Source organism: Balaenoptera borealis (assembly GCF_965194805.1).
Source record: "Balaenoptera borealis genome assembly, chromosome: 19".
Classification (NCBI taxonomy): domain Eukaryota; kingdom Metazoa; phylum Chordata; class Mammalia; order Artiodactyla; family Balaenopteridae; genus Balaenoptera; species Balaenoptera borealis.
In genome coordinates, this window is record NC_138878.1 from 6974970 (window position 1) to 6985552 (window position 10583).

Sequence of the window (10583 nt, forward strand, 5' to 3'; positions counted from 1 at the left end):
TTTCAAGAGTATAGGTACTTTCATAAAAGAACCTCACCTGTAATACTCTCTGGTCCTAAAACATGTTGGGGAAAGCATTTTTTAAAAAAATTTCTTACATAATCATTTGTGTTTTTGACATTTGTACTTCTCAAGTCAATTTTAGTGATTTATAATTTCCAACACATTTTACCACTTAGTTAAGATTTTAAGGTTAATTGACATAGCATGCACAGCAAAGGAAACTATCAATGAAATGAAAAGGCCACCCACTGAATGGGAGAAGATCTTTGCAAACTCTGTGTCTCATAAGGGCTTAATATTAAAATATACAAAGATGTTATACAATTCAACATCAAAAAACAAACCACCCAATTATAAAATGGTCAGAAGACCTGAAATGACATTTTTTGAAAGAAGACATACAGATGGCCAACAGAAACATCAAAAGATGTCACCATCACTAATCATCAGGGAAATGCAAATCAAAGCCACAATGAATATCACCTCATACCTGTCAGAAAAGCTATTATCAAAAAGACAATAAATAACAAGATTTGGTGAGGATGCAGAGAAAAGGGAACTCTAGCACACGGTTCATGGGAAGGTAAATTGGTGCAACCACTATGGAAAACAGTATGAAGATTCCTCAAAAAATTAAAAATAGAATTATTATATGATCCAGCAATTTGACTTCTGTGTATTTTTCCAAAGAAAACAGAAACACTAATTTGAAAAGATATAGGCACCTCTATGTTCATTGCAGCAGCATTTACAATAGCCAAGATATAGAAGCAACCTAAGTCCATCAATAGATGTGGTATATATACACAATGGAATATTACTCAGCCATAAAAAGAATGAAATTCTGCCATTTGCAATAACGTGGATGGACCTGGAGGGTATCACGCTCAGTGAAATAAGTCAGACAGAGAAAGACAAGTACCATATGATTTCACTTATATGTGGAAGCTAAAAAACAAAACAAATGAACAAACATAACAGAACAGACTCATGGATACAGAGAACAAATATGTGGTTACCAGAGGGGAGGGAGTGGGGGAGAATGAGTGAAATAAGTGAAGGAGATTTAGAGGTACAAATTATCAGTTAGAAAAAAAAATGAGTCACGAGGCTGAAATGCACAGCATGGGGAATATAACCAATGATATTGTAATAGCTTTGTATGGTGACATATGGTAACTACACTTACCATGGTGACCATTTTACAATGTATAGAAATATTGAATCACTGCATTGTGCACCTGGAACTAATGTAGTGATGTAGGTCAGTTATACCCCAATTAAAAAAATATGTAGACACTGGGAGGAAATGAATCAAAATGATAATGATGGTTATCTCTGGGGGGTGGGGATTATGAGTGATTGCTAATTTTCACTTTATGCTTTTATGTATTTCTAATTGTCTTCAATGAAACTGTATTGCTTGTAAAATTAGAAAGAAAACAATAAATGTCATTAAAAATGAAAAAAATTTAATTGACATAGCATCTAAGGTATCTTGTACCATTTAAAATATTTCAGAAGCTGTAAATTTAAAATAACTTGGAAACTTTGATTTACAAGATTTCTTAGATGGGAACAAAGCCAGAGGAAAGTTGTCAACTCTGTCTGCTACCAACAGATGGCGATAGCAGTCAGTTTATATTGTAAATTTCGTTTTAAGAACAAATGGAAAAAAAAAAAAAAAAGAACAAATGGACTTTGAAAGTCTTACAGGGGCGGGACAGGAATAAAGATGCAGAGGTAGAGAATGGACTTGAGGACACGGGGAGGGGGAAGGGTAAGCTGGAACGAAGTGAGAGAGTGGTATGGACTTATATATACTACCAAATGTAAAATAGATAGCTAGTGGGAAGCAGCCGCAGAGCACAGGGAGATCAGCTCAGTGCTTTGTGACCACCTAAAGGGGTGGGATAGGGAGAGTGGGAGGGAGACACAAGAGCGAGGAGATATATGTATATGTATAGTTGATTCACTTTGTTATACAGCAGAAATTAACACACCATTGTAAAGCAATTATACTCCAATAAAGATGTTTAAAAAAAAAAAGTCTTCCAGAACCTGGTCTCTTCTGGAGACCTTTTTGCCATTCCTAACTTTATGTAATTGTGCCCTGTTTACTCCCTTTTTCCTCTGCTTCCCTCATTTCTTTCTTTCTCATTTCACTCCTCGCTCCCTCCCTCTTTCCCTTCCTTTCCTTCCTCCCTCCCTCCCTCCCTCCCTTCCTTCCTTTGCTTAGACTTGGAATGTGTTGTTCTTTTCAAAGAATCAGAGTTTAGATTAATTTTTTGACCGCCATTTATATCTTTAACTCCTTGTTTTTAGATTCCATACCTTTTCCCAGTTTTTTTTGAAGTTAAGTGCTTAGTTTATTTATTTTCAATATTACTTAATAATGAAAGCATTTAACTCCATAAATTCCACCACTGATTAACACCTTGACTCTATTTCATTAGTTTTTTTTTCATTCGATTAGTTTTGATATCATCTATTTTCATTGTGATTAACTTCTAAATAAGCTGTCATTGCAATTTTGACATCTTCTCACACATAATTATGTAGGATAGTTTGTTTTACATTCCAAGAAGGGGAGACTTCAATATCTAACTCCCTATGGTTATGAAGTTGTATAGGGTAGCAAAATTGTCACAACATGAAATGTTCACTGATGAATTAAGCATTTATAAAATCGATCACATCTTAAAGGTCCTTTCACCGGTAAGACCAGGGTCTTTACCTGGACATATGGTTGATCATGGTCATTTAGTTGATTATTGGATGTTTTCCTGACAAAACAAAGCAAACACATTATATTTGATCAAAAAGAGAGCCTGCAGAATTTTTAAGGTTGAAGGTGATGTTGGAGAACTGCTGGAATCACCCAAATTTCTTTGACAAATGAGGATCTGGCAGAATGCAAGTGAAAGAAGAGGAAAATCACAAGATGATGGCGTATAGTGTCAGGGGAGAAACATCTAAAGAGAAAAGCATTGAAAGGACCCTTGGGAAACTGATAAAAGCTTTGATTTTTTTTTCAGCAAAATTTTTCTTTCTATTATTCAAACATGAGGGGTGTTGTATCATGAGATCACAGATTTGTCAGAATATGCCAAAATCAATATTTTTTGTTCTTTAATTTCATTAAATATGTAATAAAATAAATTTACCTTGATAATTTTTCGTTTCATTTTTCGAGATAAAATTCCACTCCAACTTTTCTTCAGTGCTTCTTGTGAAGTTTTGAACTTCCTTTTAAGGAGATTTACTTTGAAAGGATTAGTCTCAGGATCAATTATCCTCAAGGAATGTCTGTTATTAAGAAATAATTGTACTGAATTTGTGCATTTTATTATTATATGTTTTATGTTTATAAATTTTCCATAATTTCCAGGAAAATGTACTCGCTCCTCACCTCATTTTAAAAGTTAAGCTTACTCATTTTATGAGTTAAATCCTTTATATTTTGTTTATTTTTTGTCTAATTTATCTTCCAAAAACAATAATGGTATGTTGACATTTCACAAAATTACAGTGTTTGTGTCAGTTTTTCTTTGTATTTCTAAGAGGTTTTTTTTCTTTATATATTTAAATGAAATATTTGTAAGCAACAGAACCACTCAAGAAAGTTACACACTTATTTAAAATTTTAGTAGTAGCTAACATTAAATGTTTCATGCATTTTTTTGTTCCTAAAAGGCTGTGGGAATTGATAAGTATTTGCTGAATATTGCACCCTATCTTCATTTTGAATTATATCCCTTGTTACCATAAAAGGTTCCCTTTTGGCACAGTTAGTGTTTTTTCCTAGATTTATTTTTCATCTAATATTCATTTTTCATTTATACCACATCTTCTTGTAGTCTTTTGTTTTTTAAACACATTATATCACTTTTATTTTATATTTATATTTTGTGAAAAACATACAGTTGACCCTTGAAAAATGTCTGTTTGAACTGCGGGGATCCTCTTATAGGTGGATTTTTTACAATAGTAAAAACTATGGTACTACAGGATCCCTTGTTGGTTGAATCCAAGGATGCACTCTCTCGGATGCGGAGGACTTGTGGATTCATAGAAACGATGGAGATAGAAGACCAACTTTAAGTCACACGGAGATTTTCCACTGTGTGCAGAAGGTGGGCACCCCTAGCCCCTGCATTGTTCAAGGGTCATCTGTAGTTTTTGGCTTAACATGTTTTTGTAGCCTAATTTAAGAGTCTTTGCCTCTCTTTTGGGCATTTATCCCATTTACTTTTGTCATTATAGTAAATATTACCCCTGTCATCTTCACTCATGTTTCCTGTTTTTTATTCTTCCTTGGTATCTCTATTTTTTGTCTTATGCTCTATGGACTATATCAACTTTGCTTTTATATTTGTCTGTGTTTAGAGGCTAATGTAACATGTAAATTCTCGTAGAGGTTATCTTTAGTGTTTCAGATTTGTTCTGCGATTTTTTTTCTAATTGCAGGGTCAGGAGCAAAGGGGTATCTTTGGACTCCCCAACCCACCATCTCCCATTTGAGGCAAAGTATTTAATACAGTTTACTTCCCCCTTCTTCACAGGCTTTAAGTACCTGATATTATTACATTGTTACTTTTACATTCACTTTCAGTTTTAAAAGTAGATTTAAAACAGTTACTTAGACCTCACTATTTTGACAAATCTCAGTGTTTATTGCTGGTCTCTTTATGATAGTTCCATTCCTGAGGCTTTTTAAATTGGAATATATAATTAGGTAATTTTTTTTTTAATAGATTTATTTTATTTATTTATTTATTGGCTGCGTTGCGTCTTCCGTGGCTGTGTGCGGGCTTTCTCTAGTTGCCGAGGGCTTCTCATTGCGGTGGCTTCTCTTGTTGCGGAGCACAGGCTCCAGGCACGCAGGCTTCAGCATTTGTGGCACACGGGCTCAGTAGTTGTGGCACACGGGCTTAGTTGCTCTGCGGCATGTGGGATCTTCCCGGACCAGGGCTGGAACCCGTGCCCCCTGCATTGGCAGGTGGATGCTTAAGCACTGCGCCACCAGGGAAGCCCTAGGTAATTTTTTTTCAACAAAAAAAGCATATTTTCTGAGTTCATGTTCATATGAGAATGTTATTGTGTTGTCTTTACATATAAATGACTACTTTCTTGGTATAAAATGCTTAACATTTAAAATTTCTATAAAGTGGTAAGTCTTTAGTCCATCACTGTTTTCTTCCTTTACAGCTTCAGATCTTGCTTCTGTTCTGGTTTTCCTCTTCTTTAGTAGCACTTAAAAAAAATTATATCTTTGTTCTCCATCCTCCATCTTCCATGATTATCATATTTTCTCTCTTCATATCAATCTCTTTGTCCTTGTATTCTAAATTCTGGGAGGTATTCTTGCTGTCCACATCATGTACTGTCATTTATTGTCTGTAATGTTGATTTTAATTCTTCTACAACATTTTAAATTTCCTTGAAATCTTTTGTGTCACTCATTTCCCTTTTTATGTTTTTCTTTTGCCTATTAATCTTTATCTTTTCTTAGGATACTCTGATCATTATTTATAGAACCTATTTTTTTGTTTTTTTGTCCTTTGAGAATCCCAACCGGAAAACTTTCAGTTTTCTTCTGAATTTTGGAGTAGCTCATCTTCAGAGGCAAGTTCTTCCCTGGATCCCGCCTCTTTCCAGGTTTCTTGTTGTTTAGGTGTGCCTTTTCCTCAGATGAATTCACTATTTTTCCTTTTACTTTGTGATAAGGTAGAGTGAAATTACAGCCTTATGGACATCTATATGTTCAGGAAAATGTAATATTTCACTCTTATCTTAATGAAAAGAAAAATATTCATCCTCTTAGTGTGTATTTTTAGCTATGCTGTTAATTGAAAACAATATAATAAAGTTTTTCTCCAGAAAAAATCTTGTCTTTAATGGCCCCCTTCAGAGCCCTGCAGAGACAATTTCTGAAAATGCTTTTATTGTATTTTGTTACAGAACTTTGCTTTAAAAAATAAACTTTATTTCTTAGAATAGTTTTATATTCACAGAAAAATTGCAGAGATAGTACAGAGAGTTCTTATATACTTCTCACCTAGTTTCCCCTATTATTAACACTTTACATTGGTATGGTACATTTATGACAATTAGCAACTAATGCTGATACATTACTATTAACTAAAGGCCATACTTTATTTACATGACCTTAATTTTTACTAATACCATTTTTTTCTGTTCCAAGATCCCATCCAAGTTACCACATTACATTTAGTCATCATATCTCCTTAGACTCTTCTTGGTTGTGACAGTTTCTCAGACTTTCCTTGTTTTTGATGAGCTTTTGAGGAGTACTGGTTGGATATTTTGTAGAATGTCCCTCCGTTGGGATTTGCCTGATAACTTCCTCTTGATTAGAAAGGGGTCTTTGGTTTTTGAGAAGAAGACTACAGGAGTAGAGTGCCATTTTCGTCACATCATATCAAGGGTACATACTGTCAGCACAACTTATCACTATTTGACCTTGGTCTTGATCACCTGGCTGAGGTTGTGTTTGTCAGGTTCCTCCGCTCTAAAATTAGTCTCCCCCACCCCTTTCCATACTGTGCTGTTTGGAAGGAATTCACTACATGCAGCTCACACCTAAGGAGTGGGGAGCTATGCTCCACCTCCTTGAGTGTGGAGTATCTACATAAATTATTTGGAATTCTTCTGCACAGGAAAATTTGTCTCTTCTAACCCATTTATTTATTTATTCAATCATTCATTTATATTAGTATTTGACTCATGAATATTTATTTTATACTTTGGATATAATCCAATACTACTAAATTTATTTTGTTACTCAAATTGTTCCAGCTTTGGCTATTGGAAGCTTTTTCAGTTGGCTTCTTTGACATAACTCCCATCACTGTGGGCTTATTTATTCATTTTGAGTACTTCTTTATTTTCTGTTACTATAAGATATTCTAAGTTCATTTTGTATATTTTCCGCCTTAGTCCTAGAATCAGCCATTTCTCTAAAAAGCCCTGGTTCTTTTTACTGGATAATGAATAATTCTAGCTACCTCCCATTACTTCTCTGTAAACTCCCACTTCCGAACCTTGCTTTACTTTTTTAAAAAATTTATTTTATTTAAGTATAGTTGATTTACAATGTTGTGTTAGTTTCTGGTGTACAGCAGAGTGATTCAGTTATACATACATGTATGTTCTTTTTCACGTTCTTTTCTATTATGGTTTATTACAGGATATTGAATATAGTTCCCTGTGCTATACAGTAGGACCTTGTTGTTTATCCATTCTATATATAATAGTTTGAACCTTGCTTTACTTTTAAAATAATATTTCCTTAAACAAAATGTCCTGATTCTGTAAATGTGCCTGTTTATGTGTATGTGTATTATATGATCATTGTGGAACATTTAAAAATTCAATCGCTTCTCGGCCTTTTGGCTAAGATCAAGTGTAAAAATTCAACAATGTCTATGGAGAAAACCCAAATATCCTTCTATATTCAATCACTGTTAACATTTTACCACACACATATTGTTACACATTTACACACACACACACACACACAGTTTTATGAATAAAACTGTAATCATACTAGATATACTATTTTGTAATCTGCCTTTTCCACTCAACAATGTATAATGAACTTTTCCCCATGTTCGTAACTATTCTTGAAGGTCATGATTTTAATTACCTGAAGAATATTAACCTTTTAGACATGTACATTTTAATCATTTTTGGTATTATAAATGACTATGATAAATACTCTTAAACATGTCATTATACAAATACCTAATTTTTTATTTAGAATAATTTGTGGAAGTCCAATTACTTAGGATATGACCATTTAAAGGAGAATGATAAACAATGTCAAATTTCCTTCCAGAAAAGATAGCAACAATTTAGCTTCCTACCAACATTGTACATAAGCTGTTTTGTCTACATTCTTAGCAATACCAAGTATTGGACTAATTTTTAAAAATCATTAATTGATTAATTAAAATGACATCTTGCTGTTCATTTACATTGAATTTCTTTTATAACAAGTGTGTTTGAATAGTCTTTTTCTAAGTTACTTGCCCATTCATATTTCTTCATTTCTATATTGCCTATTAATTCCCTTGCCTTGCCCATGTTTTTGAGTTAGGTATTTTTATTTTTATTTCAAAATAACATTTTAATATAAAAATCTTTCAAAAACAAAGAAAAATACAAAGAAAAATAATTACCCATGATCTCATCACCCATTCTAAGTTTATTGCTATCATTTCCATTTTGATGTATCTATTTACAGACCAGAAATCAATATTTTACATTTTATAAATAGTTAATTAGAAAAATGGTACTGGACTCCTTGTTTTGTAGCCGCTTATTAATCACTTAATATCATTAATATCATTAATATTTCCTCAGTCAACACACAATGGTCTTTTACTACTTAAAAGAAAAGACCTCTTGAGAATGAGCTTCTATCCATCTATGTGCCTTTTCTGTGGCCATCCTTCGTCAGGAAGTCTGACTCCACTCAACAGGCTGATAAGGACCCAAACCTGGACCATCTCTTAATTCTATGACACCATTCTCTGTGTCACAAGGATTTCTATAGGATTAGCATTCACTGACTTCCTGGAATCATGAGCTACTCTGTTGCCTCGAGCTGCTTCTGCTGCTACCCTGCTGCCTTGGGGGCACGGCATAAGGACGGATGGCTACTCTCTGCTTTATCAGTACATTCCAACCATACATAGAGGCTTGACTCTGAATTCCCCATAGCATAACTAAGATAGTGCTGCAACATTTCACAAAACTGAAGACTTTGAGATAAGAGACATTGAACACAGAGAAAGTTAAGATTAATTATTGGGCTAGTCTCAAAGACCACAGATCTGAGTTCCTCCACCTGAGTCCCCATCTGGCACTGCCAAGGCCACTTCCTAACCTGGGTAATTCTGGTTGAGGTCTATCTCATTCTCGTTTTCTCCAATGGCTTCCTCTACTGGCTTTCTTTTTCATGGAGCCTCAGGTTCCCTCCCCACTGCAGGTACCCATATATCATCTCCAGATTAGTTTTCTGCCATAATGATTGACAGTTGCAGTGGCTACTCCTCTCAGAAATAAAAATAAACCTAGCGCCCTCCCCACAGGGGTGAGGCTTGCTTTTGGGCACCCTTGCTCCCAACAGATTGTAACGATCACTACATTTTCTGAAGTCAAGTTTCAAAAAATTGAAATCCTGCTATAGGCTAGCAAAAATTCAAAAAAGATACAGGCATAAAGCTAATCATTGTAGTACCATTTGTAACTGCAAAAGGCTGTCTGTCAACAATGGACTGACTGAATAAACTATGGTACTGCCACATCATGGAGTATTATGCAGCTGTAAGAATAATAATCCTAAATAATGCTAAAGAATGATCTACAAGATATGATGTTTAGTGAGAAAAGCAAGGTAGAGAAAAGTGTGCATAGTATACTAACACTTATCTAAGAAATGGGGTATATGAATGTATATGCATTGTTATTTATGTTAAAAAATTCAATAATAAATCATGAAATAAAATGGTTACCTACAAAGGGAGGGAGGGAACAGAGTGGAGGGAAAATGGTAGAAGCTAGACATCCCTAAATATACTTTGTTTACAGATTTAATTTTGGAATGATGTAAATATTTATACAATTAAAAAATTAAATAAAAAATAAAAATGTAATCTCTAAACATCAAAATCAAAATGAAAACAAATGACTCTAAATGTGTAGCGAGCTGGTGGCTTAACCAAGCATGGAGAAGTTATTTCAAGGGACTATAAGACAAAGAAATGTGACCGGACATCCCTTGTGGGATATACCCTAAGGACCAAAAGAACTACAAAAATTTTCTATCTTTGTTCATTGAAAAGGTCTAGAAACAATGACCAACCCATAGCTACAAGTTGATGTTCACTTTATGGCATCTTGATGACGTTTCTCTGTGAAAAGAACCAGGGATCATTGGTGAAATGGTAGATTCCAGATCTGGTGCAGGAAATGGTCATGATACCTGAGTATGTTTTCATACCGGAAAGTGAGGATGCATTCAAAGAGTCAAGAACCAACTGCAAAAACAGTAACAATTTGATCAATAAGAAGAGAAACAATGACAATGGGGTGAGATATATTAAATATGTTAAAATTCATGAGTTCATCATGACACTAAAACAAATACCGTATGATCTTTTGGAGGATGTTGGAGAACCAACTCATAATTTGGAAAACATAAATAAAAGGAAAAAAATGAAGAATTTAGCCAGCCTTTCCTGTACAGATATGCCTTAGGGCAACCAAAGAGTTGATCAGGGAAGATTTCATAGAAGTATCCAGCTGATAAATAAGGAAGGAGTGATAAATGACCACGATTTTGCAACACCTAATGAAATGGATCTAGGCAGAGATCATCAGTGGCTGCTAAAATTACAAAAAGAAAGACAAGCAGACACTATGTGCCTTCTGGTGGGAGTGTACAACACCAGCTATGAAGTATTCTTGCCCCCCAAACAAACCCAAATCTAGATCTAGCTACCAGCATGTAGGAGATACTAGGTACAGAAGCACATGCTAAATGACCC